Genomic DNA, 17608 nt, shown 5'->3' with positions numbered 1-17608 from the left:
AAGAAAAGTACTTAAAAAGTATTGAAACATAATATGACTGCATTCAAATTAGTTATTTGGTTGAAATTGAGAGAAATAAGTAGAAATGATAGACCCTGCTATTAGATCCTTAATTATTCTACTAGCTTTTTTTCTAGGTTATCCTCAGCACCTCATTAAAGGTATCAAGGGATTATCCTTCCCATCCTCTTTACTAAACATTTGCATCAATTACCACCTTTAGGTTATAAATTCTTATTTCATAAATTCTGGTGGCAGGCACCAAGCTTCTTTTGCAGGAAATCCAGAATGTTGTCGTAATATTTACTCTTTATAATATAATCATATAAGCTGAGATAGAGTGGATAGAGTGCTAGCCACAAGGTTCTAGTCCTACTTCTGACATATACTGGCCATGTAACCCCTGAGCAAATTACTTAAAATTTCAGTTCTACTAGACAACCTTCAAAGGCTCTAAGTTGCAGATTAGGGGTCTATGGGTATTGGTAGGGGGACTTACCCATAACAATGAAATCATTGGTATGGTAAGGCCTGTTTATCTGTCTGTCTATCTATCTATCTCTCTATCCATCCATTGATCTATCTCTATATTAGCTATAAATTTGTTATTGTTGTTCAGTCATTTCACTTGTGTCTGACTCTTCATGACCCCTTTGGGGTTTCTTGGCCAAGATACTGGAATAGTTTGCCCTTTCCTTCTCTAGCTCATTTTACAGATGAGGAAACCGAGGCAAATGGAGTTAAGTGACTTGCCCAGAGTCATATAGCTGGTTTTTGAGACCAGATTTGAACTCAGGGAGATGAGTCTTTCTGACTCCAAGCTCAGCACTCTATCCATTGTACCATCTAGTTGCCCCTATAGATTGCCATCTATAGACTGATGTAAGCATAAGCTTGGAGTTTAGTTTCCCAAGATCTGTGGCCATAACAATCTCCTGTTCCTAAGTATTTTGCCTTGCCAATCAGGTGCTGAATCATGTAGGTTTCCCCACCCCTGATGGCACTGAACCAATTAGATGCTGAGTCATGTAGGTTTTCATGCTTTTTGGCACTGAGCCAATAAGGTCCCAAGCCCTTGTTTGAAAACTGTATATATTGGAGGGAATTGTTTTTTTGCCTTGGGGCTCGCTTATGGGAAGAATGCTTCCCCTGAGGAGTTTTTGATTTCCCAGACTTGACCTATTATTAAGGTGCGCCCCGCGTTCTCCCCCTCCTCCCCTCCCCCCCCCCCCCCCCCCCCGCAATGTGAACCCAGATGTTGGTGCTGTCTCAGTCTGGTGATATATGTGAATAGCTCTATTCTGTTAAGACAGTTGGAGCCCTGTCTATTGGATCTAATTTCTCTATGTCTCTCTGCTTGTTAGGAATTGATTTTCTCCACTTTCAGGGTGCTGACCTTTTCCCCTGAACTAGTAGATGATGTTAGTCTTTCTTGGGTAATACATCTTTCTGCATTGTTTAATTAAAATAAAATTATTAACCTCTTTGAAGCTGTCTTTCCTTTATAAAAGCAGATCAAGAACCTGTGCTAGCAGCCCCACCCTGTGTGCTAATATAATTGCTAATACAACTGATTGAAAGACATATATAGATAATACAGATAGATAAATATATATGTAAATATAGATAATAAATATCTATCTATATTCTAGATCAAATTTAAACTCTTTTTTGGGTCTTTTATAATCCTTCAAAATCTGCCTCCAAATTATCTTTCCATCTTCATTATGCAGCATTCCCCATCCCACACTCTATGATCTCATCAAACTGTCTTACTTTCTCTGTTCCTCATGCAGAGTACTCTACCTCCCATCTGTTCACTGGCCATCCTTTGAGTCTGAAATGCGTTCTTCTCACTTTTGCCTTTTAAATCTATCACTTTCTTCAAGATTCAGTCCAAGAACCACCTTCTCCATGGAGCCTTTCCTGATTCTTCATAACTGTTAGTGTCCTTCCTCCCCAACTGCCCTATATTTATTTTTTATATGCTTGTATATGATACATGTTATCTTTCCCATATTTTGGTCTTTATATCCCCGGCACATGGTACAGTACTTGACATATAGTATGCAAATAATAAATACTTATTGAATGATTGATAAATTAAAAATGATGGAAGTCATGAGAAAATTGCATATATATATATATATATACATACATATATATGTGTATATATGTATATCTACTAAGCTATCACATAGGAAGGGTAGCCAGTTGAGAAACCCAGACATTCATTGATAAAAAGAAAAAAGAATCTAAGACAGGGCCCAGTAGTAAAATTCATAGGCTCAACTATCTATACACAAAGCAAGAGTTTGGTTAGCAAGGACCCAATGAGCTTAACAACAGTAGTCAATTTAACTCATAGTTAGTGCTAAAACTAGCATAAGACTTATGACTGACTTATCCTATATCTACTTATAAAATGTACATGTTACCTTCCCCAAATAAATATAAAATCTATGAGGGCAGGGACTGTTTAATGTTTTGTTTTTCTATTATTAGTGCCTCCGGATATCTGAGAAAGACAAGAAAAGCAAATCTTGTTCTGGATTTTATTCTCACCAAAAGCAACTTATGCATAAGATAGAAATGATGGGAAACTTGCAAGGGGTGGGTAGAAGCAGACCTTTCACCCTTAGAGTTTGTGTTAGAGGAAAGGAAAACTTGGAATAGTTGGCATGTACCCTAGATTTTGAGAGAGCAGATTTCAAAAGGCTCAGAGGAAAGATATATAAGGCACCATGGACTAAAATTATTCTTATTAAATTATCACTAGCTGAAAAATAAGTAATTATTAAATGAATACTAACAATACAGTTTTTAATAATTAAATAATTATATTATTACTATTATTACAATTATTCAGGGGAAGTCATCCCCAGAGGGATAAGACAATCAAGAATGAAATTCTGAAGACACAAATTGATAATTCTGATAGGGAGCAGTCTGAAGGGACTGATGTGGATACACAGAACTCACCAACCACCTTATATAAGAAAGATGTGTGTAAGAAGACGGAATCAAGGACAGGTAGAAGAAGATGAATACAGAAGCATATCGCCATTCAATAGGAACATCAGAAGTCCTAAAGTTCAGAATGAGCTGAGGCTTGCAAGAAAAACTCAGAACTACAAACCTTTCTTTCTTTCTTTCTTTTAAACTATATTGAGGAAAAGAGAAAGAACAAAGGACTAGGGCTATTGCTCTAGGTGTATAAGATGTTCATAAATGACAACAGAGAGGAAGTAGAACTGTTCAATTCTTATTTTTCTCCTATTTTCTCTGTCAAAGAGAATGACCTTTGACCTGGAAGGGACAGAATGAAAATAGCTAATAGGAAGGTGATACCTAAGATAAGTAAGGAGACAGTAAGAGCCAGCTGCCCCTGATGAATTCAGGATGCCAGGAACAGGTGAACTACATATATCCTCAGGGACAGAAAGAACCTGTAGATTCTATTGCTGAGGCATTGTCATTAAATTTCAAGCATTATACTTGGGTTCAAAAAATCTATTTCACATGTACAAAGATAGGAAAGGGTTATACCCAAGTTCAACACTTTCTATTAATTCTCCTTAAATTAAATGTAATCAAACACCCACTAATATAGGTTAAAAAAAATCCTTCATAAGTAGAAGGAAGGAGGGGCATGATTAAAAAGCAGTTTACCTAGACTGCCCGCTGATAATGATTCAGGATGGCAGCCAGTAAAGCTAATGTGATTCTGGGCAACATTTAGAGCCGCAAAGTTTTCAGAAATAAGGCAGTGAGAGTCCCCTGCATTCTGCGGTGCTGAGGCCAGTTCAGTTCCGGGGTGCCACAATTTAGGGTGGGCATAGATAAGCAGAAGAGTGTTGGAAGGAAGGCAAACAAGATGATGAGTTATGCTGCATAATGACTGGTCAAAAGAGCTGGGGGTGTGTTTAGCCTGGAAAAGAGAAGCCTCAGGCTAAGTATTATCACTGTCTTCAAGTATTTGCAATTCTGACCTGTGGAAGAGCCACTAGACTTTTTCCGTTTGGTCCTGAAGAACCAAATTAGGAGCAGTGGAAGGAAGTTGCAAAACAACAGATGTCACGAAAAATTTCTTAGCCTCAAGTAGAATGGATTGCGTGATGATGTGATTGGCTACTCCTGATTGAAGGTCTTCAAGCAAGAGCTAGATACTCTAGAATACATCTAAAATGTGGGGTGTGTTGTAGTGGGAATTCTTGTTCAGACATGGCTTGGCCTACGTTGTAGCTTAGAACCCTTCCAACTCTGAAATTCTGTGATTTTGCAAATCTGTGTGCATTTATATACTACCTATGGATGATGTATTAGAAATCTTGTGCACCTCGTCCTCTCCTTAAGGACTGTTAGGATTCCCTTATTAGAAATTCATTATATAATTTTTCTGACTGATGACTAAGTTTTAAAATATTTAGACGTGTTTAAAGAATAACACCCCTTTAAAGGTTTAAAAAAAGAAGGCAGATTTATTATTGGGCCTGGAGTTAGGAAGACCTGAGTTCATATTTTGCCTTAGGCACTTGCCTGTGAGACCTGGAGCAATTTTCCTATCCATTCCTTGTCTCAGTTTCCTCATCTGTAAATAGAGTTAAAAATAGCACTCAAGGTTGATGTAAGGATGAATTGAGATAACGTATTGTAGTGCTTTGAGAATCTTAAGGAACCATAGAAAAGCTAGTTATTGTTGTGGTTACTACTACTACTACTGCTGCTGCTGCTACTACTACTACTAGTAGCTGATGGTATAATGGATGGGGCATTGTTCTTGGTGTCAAGAAAACCTGCTTGCTGACACTTATTAATGTGTGACTTTGGGCAAATGACTCTTTGTAACTCATTTTCCTCATATGTAAAATGAGAAGGTTGGACTCAATGCTCTCTTTCAGCTCTAATTTTCTGATCCTATGGAGCAGGCTATAGAAATCTGAAGCTATGCAGATGAGCAAAGACTCTCTCTTCTTTGCACACTAGGATCTATACCTGTTGAGAGGTACGGAGAACAAGGGGGTGGATGAGCTTTAATGTGTTGTCATGGAAACATTTTCCTGCTTAGAAGGACACTTGATTGAGGCTCAAGGAGTGGCCCTGAAACTTTTCTTTCTTTTCTTGTTCTGGAATGGGGGAGATTGGAAGCAGGACTTGGTAAAGCCAAACAACTTGGGAGAAAAAAAATAGTTTTTCTCTGTGAAAAGAGAAAGGAAGTCGAAGCAAGAGGCTCTTGGGGAGAAATAGGAAAGTTCAAAACTTAATGCCCATAAATGTACTATGTCCTTCCATAGTTTCCAAAGCCTTAAAATGCCCATCCTTAAAAATTAGGCAGAGAAATGTCCATGAAGAATCTGTGGGGAGTTAAAATCCTGGAACATAATTTAGAGTATTCTCTTTCACCCGGAAAGGGCCAGTGTTAGAACAAAAACAAAAATAGATGACCTTTAGAGAGAAAGGTATGTAACATTTATCAAAGTACTTGAATTTCTTTTAACTTTGCTCTTGATAGTATCTCTTTATTATACCTAGAAATTACAAATATGTGCACATTTACTGTTTTAATGGTTACATTTTTCATAGAAAAGATATTCCACATATGTATTTAAAAAAGTATAAGTGATTTTATACTATTCTTGTGTTTCTCAATTTTCCCACCTAAGGTCTTTTTCCTGGACCCAATACACCCCTTACCAGACTCAGACTCCTAGGGAAAGGGATCCAAGTATCAGGCATGGAGGTTACTTAAAATAAGCAGTCTCTATAGACTTTGCCTCACAAATGCAAACCTATGAACTAAAAATAAACAACACAGCCCTCATCATACTTCAATTTTGTTGATAGCAAAGAATGTAGCTGGTGAGAGAACACAGGCTATCTTTCCTCAGGGAGGAGAAGCTGACTGATGATATGCTCTTGACCTCTGCAAGTCGCACAATAATGAATGACCTCTAAAATGAACTGGGGTTTCTTGCCATCTTATAATAAGAATAACCCATGTAGCTTTCTAACACAGGCTACATTTAATGCTTACATGGAGTGGGATGTAGAGAAATGTCATTTTTAAAATGCTCCTCCAGTTGGTGTGACAATAAATTGGTTGTTATTGTCTTAACTTATAAACCAAGGATAAGCATTAGTTTGGGTAGGAGGTAAAAAAAAAAAGATTTTCTGCTGCCATCTGAGAGATACCACTAAAATATAAAAGGTTTCAGAGTAACCTTGGTGTGTGTGAATTTTTGGATGCTGCAAAGGTGACATTTTAGGGAGAAAAGGCTACTATTTTTAAATCATAATATCATTATAACTAATAGCTATTTTTTTCAGAATCTCATTTTTATTCTTCAAAGAAGCCAATTTTCTTCCCCAGCTCTGAATATGATTCCCATTTTGTCTCTTTATTAAATATTAGGGAACTCAAAAAAATCTTAGTTTTAAGAGCCTCTCTACCAAAAGGACTCTGCCAGAAGATTCCCTTTATTTTGTACAGATCTGGTCAGTTCTAGTCTAGAAACTAAATTAGAGTTCAGTGTGTATTTTCCCTCCCTGAAGGCCAACCTTTAGTCTTGTGATAATTTGGGCTTGCTTTACATAGTAAATCCCAGCTGTGAATTTATAGACCTCTCTTTTGAAAGCAGGATTGTGCCAGGATATTTATTTAAAGGCTTTTCACAGCAAAGGCATGCTTTTGAGTCCTAATACCTTCTGTGCACAATGTAAGAATGGTAGCACTGCAAATATATGATACCTATAATACACTACTTGTTATCAATAAGATGCTGTGAGGCATGACATAGATCCTATTAATATACTGTTAAGTAATGGATACCAATTTGACCTATCTGATGATGGATTAACAGCAAGGTTTGGATTATTAAACAGTAGAGGAATGCTTGGGGCCTCATTAAGCAAACGGTTTCTACTTCCACTATTTTATTTTCCTGGAAGAGCAGAAATAAATTTTCCAATTAGAGATTGCTCTTTTTAACCCTATTAAAGATTAGAAAACACTACAATGATAACAATGGCATGTCTAGAACCATGTATGAAAGAGCTGGAGGCAGCTTGCTATATAACAGCAAGATCTTTGGATTTTTGGTCAGACACCCACATTTGAGTTAGGAGTCTGTATTTTACCAATTGTGTGATCTTGAGCAAATATGTTTTCTCTCTAATCTTTAGTTTTCTCGTCTGCAAAACAGTAATTAAAAAAAGAGGATGAGGAGACTAGATCTTACCTAAGGTTCCTTCCAATTTTAATGCTATAAAGTCCATTGAGTATTTATTGAAATATTATAAATTTAAATGCCCATTTAGTGCATATTTGTTAGTGGAAGCCTTTATGTGTGAAACTGGTCTCAAATGTAAAAGCAGAGATGGACATGAATATCTATAATCTTTCCCTAGTAAATGTTTTGTGTGACTTCACATCTATAACAGGAATCATATTCCTTGCCTTCTTCATGGCTGGGGGAAGGGCTGGAGGGAGAGAGAATTTGGATCTAAAAATTAAAAGAAGAAGAATGTTAAAAATAAATAAAAATATAATCTTTCCCTTGTAAAAACATTTTTTTTCTAGAAAATTTTGCTTATGGGAAGAAGCATATTGTAATGGATAGAATTTTTAGATGGGGCAGAAGAAACATGACCCTAGCACTAAATCATAATATTTCATAATTATAATATCATTAATAGCCATTTTCAGGATCATCATGCTTTTTGTTTTATTTTATATTTATTTTATAATATTTATGGCTCAAAATGCCTAAAGGAGTCTGTTTTTTCATCTCTACATAATGTTTCATCTATCAGACCATTAGCAAACTCAAAAATCTTAGTATTAGGAGCTTATTTATTTTGGAATCAAAAGACTTGAAGCCAAGACCTAAGCCATACCTTTGCTTTGTACCAGTTGCATGCCTTTGAACAAATTACTTAACCTCTGAACTTCATCAGTAAAATAGGGATAGAAATATTTGCAGTGTCTCCTTCATAGTGTGGTTGTGAGGATTAAGTGAGATCATAGAACCATAAAGTCCCTATATAAATCTCAGCTATTACTAAGAAAAGCAGAAATAGATTCTGCTGTCTTTTATATTCTGCACCAATTTCTTTTGCTTAATGCTCAGTCAGTTGCAAAGCCAACATTGTTATTGCTTAAAAATATTACTAGTTAATGAGAACCAACACTGTGGTAAGAGCTGTGTATTACTAAGTCGTTAGCTAGGCTAATTCATTTGTTCAAGCTATTTTTTCCACAGATGACCCCAAATTAAATCACTGCAGTGCCTATCTCCTATTGGAAGAGTTTCTGTCCCTGCCCCAGCTCTATGTTCAAGCTTCTATCCATGTTCACTGATGGGTAGTAATTGCTTTTTGTAAGATGGCAAGAGATAACCTATGAGCACTCGGGTTAATTGTTTTTTTCCACTGTGTTTCATAACACTGGGGTTTTAATAATGGCAACTTTCCCCCCCATAATATGAGAGGTCCTTTGAGGACCTGAAATTGGCAATAAGAAAACAACACATCTTCTTTTGGACAGCAACCATATAGGTAATTGCACTTCAAAGATCTGTTATAAGAAGGCTGTTTTGGGAAGCATTACAATGTCATTCATTGTACATATTCTTCTAGATTTCTCCATTCATGCATAAATGGCAGAACTTGGGGCTCACACTTTTTTTCCTCTTAAAGTTTAAAATGCCTAAAACCAATCCTAATGAATTGTCAAGAAGCCAGAATAATGACATTTCATTCCATTATTATAATTTGTTTTCACCAGGCATATTCTTTAATTATTTGCATGAATAATATCATTATGTATTCATGCCAATACAATTCTGATAATTAATTTACACGATGGAAATTTCTTAATGTTTTTGATGTCAGTGTTAATAGCAGTGTCTGATAGTAGATCTGCGGATGTTGACATCAATTTAACTTTTAACGTATTAATGCCAACACCAACAGCAGCACAAAATTACGTTGGAGAAAAGAAAAATCCAGTGAGTAAGAACTTCAGTGAGAAAGAAAGTGAACCTTGCCTGAGGTTTATAGGCCTAAACAAAATATGGACACTCAGATGTGACAAATGACTTTTCTTTTTGACACACATTAGTAAAAATGAGACTTTAGGAAACATTTTAAAAAATAGCTTGTAGTGAAAATGTTGTGTACTTCTTTAGGATTCTAAGAGCCAGTTCACATGTTTTCCATTTACAACCAGTATGTTTTTTCTCTGAAAGCCTTTCAAGAAGTTGTCATGGATTTTTACTTCCTACCTAAATATTTTATTGTTCTTGTTATTACTAATTTTATTTGAAACAAACTCCAGTGAGTATGTCCTGCTGTTATTTCATTTCACAAAAGAAAGCCAATGTTTGTGGTCAACAAGTGGTTTTTCCCTCTTCATTGCCCCTGTTTTAATCAATTAAATTTAATCAATTAAATGGAACACTAAAATCCATTAAATTGCAGTTGATCATAATGCATATTTCAGTTTTCCTCTCAGAACTCTCATCCAAGGTCCCCTCTTTCACTGAATATAAACTTCACTTAGATAGTGTGTGAGAGAAGTATGCCACCTTAGTTTGAATCTTCATTTCAATACTACATGTAGCCAACCCATATTATCTGGGTCTTCACTTTTTTTTCCTGTTTTATAAATGTTTGGTTTTCATAATTTCCCGTGTTTGTTTTTTTCGTCATGGAAAAAAAAATCTTGCTTTATTGAACCCTTGCCACCTGGTCTCCTCTGCCCATCTAACATAACCGTTTTTCCAGGTCCTGCCCCTTCACATAAAAAGTTCTTTCTTTTCCTAACTTGGCACCTACAGGCTGTGAAATGTTCAGGACTGCTGAGCCGATGATGTCAGGCCCCTTTTTCTGATTTGTCCAAAGACACCATGATGACTCGCAAGTCCTTTATAGAAGGCAGTCTCCAAAACTCATACACTTGAATAAGAGGCATGTTGGGAAGAAATGGAATGAATGACAAGGGCAATTTTATTTTTAACTTGTTTTTGTCCCTTGAAGCATTGCATTATGGAAGCTTAAGCAGATGGAAAGAGCCATCATACAACATTCTCTATTGTGGGTTAGCTTTTAAGGTCATCTAGAATGAGAAAATTCAGGAAGGGAAATAGTCTAGCAAGAGATAACAGTTATTTTTGTCTGCCCAAACATGTTCGACATCTCTGCCATCTGTAAGAGCAACAGGAATACCCATTAACTGTGTGCTAACCGATCTTAGCTATTTGTATGGAAATAGCCGATTTTCTTTGGCCAGTCATTAGTAAGAAGGAGATCCTAAAGATAGATTATTCTGTTTGCCTCCTCATTGGTAAGTTCTAGCAGCTTAAAAAGATAAAAAAAATAATGCTTTCATATCTTTTCCCCATATTAACCCTTTTATTCTTATTTCGACATTCACTACTGGGGGGAAAAACACAACTGGAACAAATTGAAGAATGAGATAATTCTATTTCAATTGCATTAATGACCAGATTCTCCTGGCCTAGTTTTTCAGTCAGATTTTGAAAATGCCAATTGAGACTAGCAGGCTAATTCCACAAGAGTGAGAATGGAAGAAGCCAGCCTTAGAAAACTCAAAGCAAAAACTACGTTACATACTTTGGCAGCACTTCGTGAGAGTAGAAAATTACTTCTTCTGGGCTTAACTTTAATGCTATTGATCTTGTTGAATTCTTTTTGTATTTCTTAGATGCCATGCACTACATAATTCAAGAAGAATTTCATTATAATTGAGTTTTTATTAATAATTTTGTTGTACTCTCTTGCTGTATTTTAACTCATTCAGTTTACAGAATAAATAATTTCTAAGTCCACTGATAAACATGGTATGTTTAAGACTATTTTATGTAGCTCTTTACTGCATTAAAAAAATTATAGGTTAAATTGTCTGGCTGTGTGGGTTCATTGGCATAGGGAATTCCAGGTGCAAAAACTCCTTCCACTGGTGTTGCATTTGGCAAGTGCTGTGTGATTTATAGTCTTAGAGATCTGCCTGAGGTGCAGAGACATTAAATGACTTGTCCATATCACACCGTATGATTCAGAGTCCAGAGTTGAACCCAAGCCTTTCCGACTTTATAGCTTATCCTCTAATCACTATGTCATGATTCCTCTCACTTTATGCTTTCCTACATTCAACTTTAAAAATTACCCTTTTCCCTAAATTATGAATCACACATTGCATGGAAATGTGGACATTTTTGCATCTGTTTTAGATTTTCACAATATGCTATTTGTAACTGTTTACATATGTTGGAATCTCTTGCATTTAAATAGCTCATTATGTAAATATTTAGGAAATACTTGGATATTTATTTTTACAGCACCTTCTATTCAATCACTGGAAGAAAATGATAGCTAAAGCAACCTAGAATGATTTTTGAAGAGTATCAAATGATTAAAATCCATATTCAGTGCTATGAACTTTATGCTTAACTTTTGAAAAAGAAAAGAATGTACATATATTTCTATGATCAGACCCTTCTTAACTTTAAGCTTCATAGTAGTTATCCATTCTCTGGAAAACATAATTCACCTTAATTCTCTCCCCATATAGTTGACTAAAAAAAAATCTGCTATTCTACTCTTGGGCTGCTGGAGATTGGCAGACTAATGTGGCATATATCTGTGGCCATTGTGCAATTCTGTGATTCTGATTCTGGGTTCATCTTGGATTGTTGCAATAGTAGGCTCTTATGTCAAGAATGATGCCTCCTGGTCAAGATAATCACTGTATCATTCCTAGTCCATTCAATAAACATTTATTAAAAAGCTTACTGCATACAAAGCAGCTATATTAGGTATTGGTGATGCAAGGATTTGATATCAGAGTGTTTGCTGGTAGAGAGCTAGTGATGTGCTTCAAACATAATTGTAGCATAAAATCGTACATAGTCAATACATAGAAGGAGTGTAAATTCAGTGTTATCTGAGGTCAGACAGAGGAAATTTAATTCATAACTTTATGTGTGAGGGAGTTGAAGGGATGGGGGCGGCAAATAAGAAAGCTTTCTGGTGGAGGTGGTGTTTGCTTGCTGTTTGTCCTTCATTCTCGAAGTGGAGGACCATGACATTGTATTGGGTTTTAAAGAATGGGTAGGAATTAAATGGTTAGAAAGAGGTGTCTTTTGACTAAACTAGTGATTGGGGCTTAGATAATTTAGCCACTCAATCTCTAAGGGACCTTAAGTTTCATCTAAGATCTCTGAGCCATGTAAGTTTTTTCGTTTTAGTAAAATTACATTAATATCTGGGGAGTCCAGCCATCACACTCAAAATAAGCCATAGTTTGGACACGTAAAGTGTCAAATGGATTTTAGAATTGCTGAGGATAAATAAAATAAGGTTTTTACCAGGTCTTTAATTCTGGAATTCTGTGGTATATCATTAAAGCATCCATGAGCCAGGATACCTGTATTCTAGTACCAGCTCTGAAACTAGGTAGTTGTCTGGGCTTTGGTATCTCCATCTGGAAAATGGGAGAGAGATATTTGACTAGGTTACTGCAAGATCTCTTCCAGCTCTAGTATTTGTGAGATAATATCTGTCAAGTGCTTAGCATAGTCACTGGCACATAGTAGTTGCTTAATAAATGCTTGTTCCTGTCCTCCCCTTCCCCCACCCTCCCATCCTTGCCTTTACTCTATGCTATTAGAAAATTACACATTGACTTCTTTTTAAAGGTGACACTATATCCTCAAGATATTATAAGTGAGATCCATGTTTACTAAAAAGAACTTAGATATAGATAGGTGTATATACATGCATATATGTATATATATACATAAAGTCACACATGTGAGGATATATACACATATGCTATATGTATATATACACATAGACACATGTAAATACAATACATATATGCCTCTGTACACATATATATGTGTGTATATATATGCTTATATGTACACATAGGTGTATGTACATTCCACTCTAGGAAATATAGTTGATTGACATTGGGTCAATATATCAGTACACATATCTAGGACAGCCACAATAGACAATCAATGGGGATCAGAACTGAAAAGAAAGAAGAAAGTCAGCTGAATTAGCATTTGTGAAATTGTACAGAATTTAAATAGACCCATACTGCTTTCTTACACCAAAAAACATCTTCTTTCTACTCATCTGGGTGGAAAAGCCATCCCAGTGTCATGGATAGAATGGTGTTTTTGGAAGAAGGGAGACCTAGCTGAAAACCTGCCTTTGGCGCTTAACTAGCTGTGCCACTATGGACAAGCCATTTAATTTCTCTGAGCCCCAGGCACCTCTATAAGAGTTACTCACTAAATTTTCCATGTGTTGCACATATCTGTTAGTGGAAGGAGTTTCCATGCCAAACAGCAATTCGTCAATAAACAACCATTTATGTAGTTCCTATGATGCACTCAGTAAACTGTGCTTTGAACCAGGGATGCAAAAAGCAAAACTGGAATAATCCTTACTCATAAGGACCGTTCTATTGGAGGAGAAAAGAAGTACATATTTGAGTATATACAGAAAAATACAAACAAGTACAGAGTAATTAAATATAAGGTCCTTAAGGGGAGAGAGCACTAGCAGGTGTGTGTGTGTGGGGATCAGGACAAGTTTTCATGTATGAAGAGAATAACAGACGCTTGATTTATTACCTCACTTCTTTAGGTGATGTTGTATGGTTGTAAATATTGAAACATTATAATCTAAAGAATTCGAGTTGTGGGTGACCTAAAGGGTTTGCGTAAGTAAGTCACAGATATTTCCAATAATGATGTACACAAACGTGGGTCATGAAGGAGATCATAGAGGAAATCCATAATCAGACGAGATGGGCCAGCCATGTAGTGAAAGTGAGGGGTAGCAGGTAGCTAGCCTAATTGCTGCTCTATTTCCCGTGCAATGTAAAGAAGACTTAGAGAAAAGGCATTTTGCATATTAGTCATATACTCTGAGAGGATTTATAAAAGGATATGGTTAAGAGTCACATGAGATAAGAAGGCACGCTTGGTTTGTAATCTACATCAATGGAGGGAATATCCACATTGATGAGTGAAAAAAAACTCTAGAGTAAGTTAGCTATTATATCAGTCATAAGGGGGAGTCAAGCAGAAAACCGACAGAAATACAGATTATCAACGTGGTCTCATTCTGGCTTCCATTTTCCAAAAAAACAAATTTGATCATCCAATTAAGGGAAAGTTCCTAGAGGTTGCTTTTTAAGAGGCACTGAAAACCAAGCATATGGTTGAAATCAGTAGTTCAGCTGATTTGTTAGAAGGAAATACAAAATCTGGAACTGAATTTCTTTGGAAAATTTTAACAATTGAGTTTAGCTCCAAAGAAAAGAAGTGAAAATGTACCTCCTTCCTTTCTCTGCAGAGATGAGGGACTATAGGTGTGCAACAGACTCAGTTTATATGTTGATAACTGCTTTAAAAACTACCAGAGAAAACAGAAGTACTCCCTTCTGTAACCAATGGAGTACTTCTGGATTTATTGTATTCAAAGACCTCCTCACTCCAGAACCTGCTGCCACATATGGAGGTGCTACCCACCTTATTTTAATTAACTAAACCATCTGAGATTGATAATAATGCCTCAGCCTTTCACTACTATCAAAGGCCTAGATGCCAGGTCTCTTGTCACCAGGAGCCTACCCAAGGACCAAAACATTGGAAACCAGGACTCTAGCTCCCAGGACCTCATCTAGGACCAGAGTCTCAGACGTCAAGCCAAATTAGGAGCTAAGCAGTTTTTGAATGGGCATTTTTTCTGGTCATTTGGGAGGAAGAAAGTATAAATTAATGCTTGTTGAACTGAACTGAACTTTATTGAAATTGAAGAGTTTTGAGATTTACAAAGTGCTTTCCTCACAACTCTTAAAGTAGGTAGTACAAGTGTTCTTATCTCTATTTTTATACAAAGGAAACCTGGGTCTAGACAGATGAAATGCCTCTCAAATAACCTCCCACAGGTACTAAGCCTTAGGGCCAATGTTTGAATGTAGGTCTCCTGACTTTTTTTTTATAACAATAGAACAAAACAAAACAAAAAAATTTTCACTAACAATAATGCTTTTCTTTATGACTCCCCATTTTAGAGGCAGAGAGGAGATACTTAACATCAGATTTAATTCCTGTTGCTAACATCATGATATCTTAGAAACCTTGTAAGAACCTCTAGTCTCATGAGGTGATGAGTTCTAAAGGGCTCGCTTCATTTTGGACCCATGCAGCACCTTTACACCTTGAAACTCTATTCATTGTATATTGAGAACTGGGAGGTCTTGTAGACCCTAAGCCATTACTTACGTCTTTCATAAGCATGAAAATATCTCTGGTATACTTCAGTGAAATCCACATGTCAGTGCTCGCAAAGGTTCTTCCAGACTAGTGAGATAAATCCTTCATAAGTTTGCTTTATCAGTGACCAGCCTCGTGATACAACATGTTACTGAGCTAGCAGAGAGCTTTCAACATGACAGAGTCAGCTCAATCTTATAGATTACTTCACACTGTAAAGAGGGAAAGGCAGATTGGTTGAATACAGATTACATTGTCCTGGGAGGCTGAACACTGACTGGAGCATTAGACTTGCTTCTACAATATACTGTCATTATGATGAAGTTATTTATCTCTCTTGGTTTTCTCATTTGCAAAATGAAGGGGTTGTACTATATCAGACATTCTTCATCTGGGGTCCTTAAACTTTTTTTTTAGTATACTTTGACAATTGTATTTCAACATAATTGGTTTCCTTTGTCATCCAATGTATTTTATTTTATGCATCTAAATGTCTTATTCTAAGAAAGTATCCATAGGTTTCACCAGAATGTCAAAGAGGTCCATGGAACAAAAAGGGTAAAGAACTCCTAGACTAGATGGTCTATCTGTAAGGTCACTTTAAGCTCTAACATTTTTTGATGAGAGCCACAAGGCACCTTAGAGTTCATCTACACCAGCACTTCTTAAATTGCGGATCATGACACAATATAGTCATGAAAAATCTGGCCACAGTAAAAGGTTCCTGAAGGTGCAACGACCAGAAATTAATTAAAAATCAAACACATAATGAATCTGAGATATTTCTGGCAGCTCTTTCCTGTGTTGCATCGTATAACTTCACTGCAGCCTTGGTTCTGAACACAAAGCATATGCACTTTGCACCGCACATGCCCTCAAGCCATGCAACACCAACAAATGCTCTGAACTGCAAAAAGGGATCACGAGTAGAAAGAGTTTAAGAAGCCCTGATCTAGACTAACTCTGTCATTTGACAGGTGAGGAGACTCAGGTACGGAGAGGCTGAGAGACTTGCCTAAGGTTACACAGGTAGCACCTGGCATAGTCAGAATTTGAACTCAGATCCTCTGACTCTGTGTCAGTAAGACAGCATGGCATTGTGGATAAAGTGCTGGACTTGGAGTCAGGAAGCCTTGGAATCAAATCCAGCTTTGGGCTGTGTACTTACAAGTCGTGTGATCCTGTGCGAATAACCACCTCTGTTCACCTCAGTTTTCTCATCTGTAAAGTGGCGGTGACAATAGCATCTACCTCCCATGGTCTTTCTGAGTATTAAACCAACCTCTGACACTAATAAAGGGGTAAGTTACTTATGTCCTCTGAGTCTGGGTTTCCTTATCTGTAAAATGGAGATAGTACCTGTACAATCTACGTCCGCGGGTTGTTGAGAGATTCAAATGACAGTGTGGTTGTAAAGTGCCTTGTCAACTTTAAAATGCTATATACATATTCATTATTACTATGATCTTTCAAAGCAAGGAATGAAAAACTTCTGACAACTGCTGCATGTCATATAGGGAAGATAGAAGTTGGACAGTTGAACGCTAATCAATCAATCAAGCCAGCAGTATTTATCAAGTGCTTACTATGTGCCAGGCACTGCGCTAAGTGATAAGGATACAATGAAAAAGCAAAAAAAAAAATAGCATTAACGTAAAAGCAATTCCCCTCCTAAACTTTTCCCACTCCCCATTCTAGTCAGCTTTCAATCAGGTATAGTTTTTGTCTAATGCGATGTCCAATAAGATGCCATCCCAACTTGGTTTGTGGTTTAGTTCTTCATATGAGGATCGCAAAGTGCTTCACCTGATTTCAGACCTAGACTTTTCAAAATCAGAAGAGGGCTAACCAAAGCAGGACAGCTGATTCTCCTATGCAGCCCTCCAGACAGTTTTATAACCCTGTGGCGGATGATTCTTTCCAGCATGTCAGCTCTGTTTGCTGGGCAGAAAATAAAAGTGCCTGCTTCCATTTCACAAACTCGTCCCGTTCTCCTCCTTCCCGGAGAAATACCAAATGGCTGTATACATAGCCTTCTGTAGACAAATGTTCAGTATGGCTGATTAAAATGTGGCCTTGTTTCATATAATGTGGCTTTAAGTGGGGCTGCTTCTAAATATATTCACATCCCCATATATGTGAATGCCTAATCATACACACTCATTTTTTTCACTGCTATTTGTAAATAGGAAATGAAGTTACATTTCTCAGAATTATAATGGCAGGCACACAAAGACACAGTTGCTGGCATGGAATTCAATTAACAGATAGCAATCACCCTTGGGTTA

This window comes from Trichosurus vulpecula, chromosome 7, assembly GCF_011100635.1.
Source record: "Trichosurus vulpecula isolate mTriVul1 chromosome 7, mTriVul1.pri, whole genome shotgun sequence".
In the NCBI taxonomy this organism is placed as follows: Eukaryota; Metazoa; Chordata; class Mammalia; order Diprotodontia; family Phalangeridae; genus Trichosurus; species Trichosurus vulpecula.
This window is presented reverse-complemented; position numbering follows the sequence as displayed.